Source organism: Hyla sarda, chromosome 4 (genome assembly GCF_029499605.1).
Source record: "Hyla sarda isolate aHylSar1 chromosome 4, aHylSar1.hap1, whole genome shotgun sequence".
NCBI classification, from domain to species: Eukaryota; Metazoa; Chordata; class Amphibia; order Anura; family Hylidae; genus Hyla; species Hyla sarda.
This window is the reverse complement of record NC_079192.1, coordinates 25181002-25182618: the sequence shown is the minus strand read 5'-3', so window position 1 is coordinate 25182618 and position 1617 is coordinate 25181002.

Below are 1617 nucleotides of genomic sequence, written 5' to 3'. Positions count from 1 at the left end.
TCACATGTGTGACACGCTGTTACCTCCTGGGAGTTCTATTTCAGTAGTGCTGCTCTCTGATTGGCTGAAAATAAAAAAAGCTTTCTAATATATTCTGTATGACTGTTATCTAAGGTTTTTGACAATTTTTATTAAAATGGCGCCACACCCTGTGGGTGCATTATATTTGTTTCTCCTAACCAGACATTCTGTATAAGTAATATCATTTGGTGGCCCCAACAGCCTGGGCCCATAGGTTTCTTACATAGATCAATGCTACTCCGGTAGGCTCAATGAGGGGCATTTACTAATCTTTTACTATGTAGTCTGGTTTTTACCCTGTTTTTTTCTACTTCATTTTTGACTATGTGCGACAAATTTACTAAATTGTTGCACGGCATTAATAAATTTGGCACACATAGGCAAAAGTGGGAAATTTACTTCATGTAGTAGAAAAAATAGTCTGTTCCTTTTTCCAGCTGTCTGAATAGGTTTGGCTGCTGGTTTCCTTCTGAATCTTTTGTTTTTGAGTTTTTTTTTAGCTTTTTCACCACATCTAAATAATTCAATAACTACAGTGGTCCCTCAAGTTACAATATTAATTGGTTCCAGGAAAACCATTGTAAGTTGAAACCATTGTATGTTGAGACCATAACTCTATGGAAACGTGGTAATTGGTTCTAAAGGCACCAAAATGTCATCCAAAATAGGAAAAAGTGACAAAGAAAAATAAGTAGAACTAATATAGATAAAGCAAATCCTTACATATAAAAGTAAGAAAGATCTGCTGGGAGCTGTAAATCACTGTCTATGTCAGTGTTTCCCAAGCAGGGAGCCTCCAGCTGTTGCAAAACTATAACTCCCAGCATGCCTGGACAGCCAAAGGCTGTCCGGGCATGCTGGGAGTTGTAGTTTTGCAAAAGATGGGGCCACCCTGCTTGGCAAACACTGGTCTATGTAGAGGACAGGATCTTCTTCAGGGGTCCTGTACAGTACAGGCAATGTCCCAAACAAGTAATGGAGTCGCCCTCACCTGGTGTCCAAAAGAGCAGCTAACCCTGATACAGGTAAAGTGTACAGAACATGTAATACCAGACACCAGTCAGTGCATACACTTCAGTAATACAGGGGTTTTACCAGTGAATGCCCATTTTGATTGGTTGGTTCTTCCAGCCATTGACACGTTTTACAGATCTGGACTGTCTGTAGCATTGTATGTTGAGTCTGGTTTCAACTTACGATGGTCCAGAAAAGACCATTGTATGTTGAAACTATTGTATGTTGAGGCCATTGTAAGTTGAGGGATCACTGTAAATTGTAGTCATGGCTCAGAAGTGGTAAACGGCGTTTAGTGTGTGTGTGTGTGTTTATTACATTTTTTTAACACAGTTTTTTTCTCCCTAAATGTACTTACACTTTTTTTTTTTTTTGGTTACTTCTTCTACAGATCTGTGTATCCTGTGGACTCCTTCGGATTCGGTGGACTACTTCGATGACCAGCGTTTTTCTTTGCTTGATGTTAATAAAATGGTTAACGAGGGCTTGTGGGGGAGTGTTTTTTGTAATAAATTTTTTTTTAAACCTGTTGTGTTTGATTTTTATTTTACTTTACTAGACAGGCTTAGCAGTGGAAGCTGT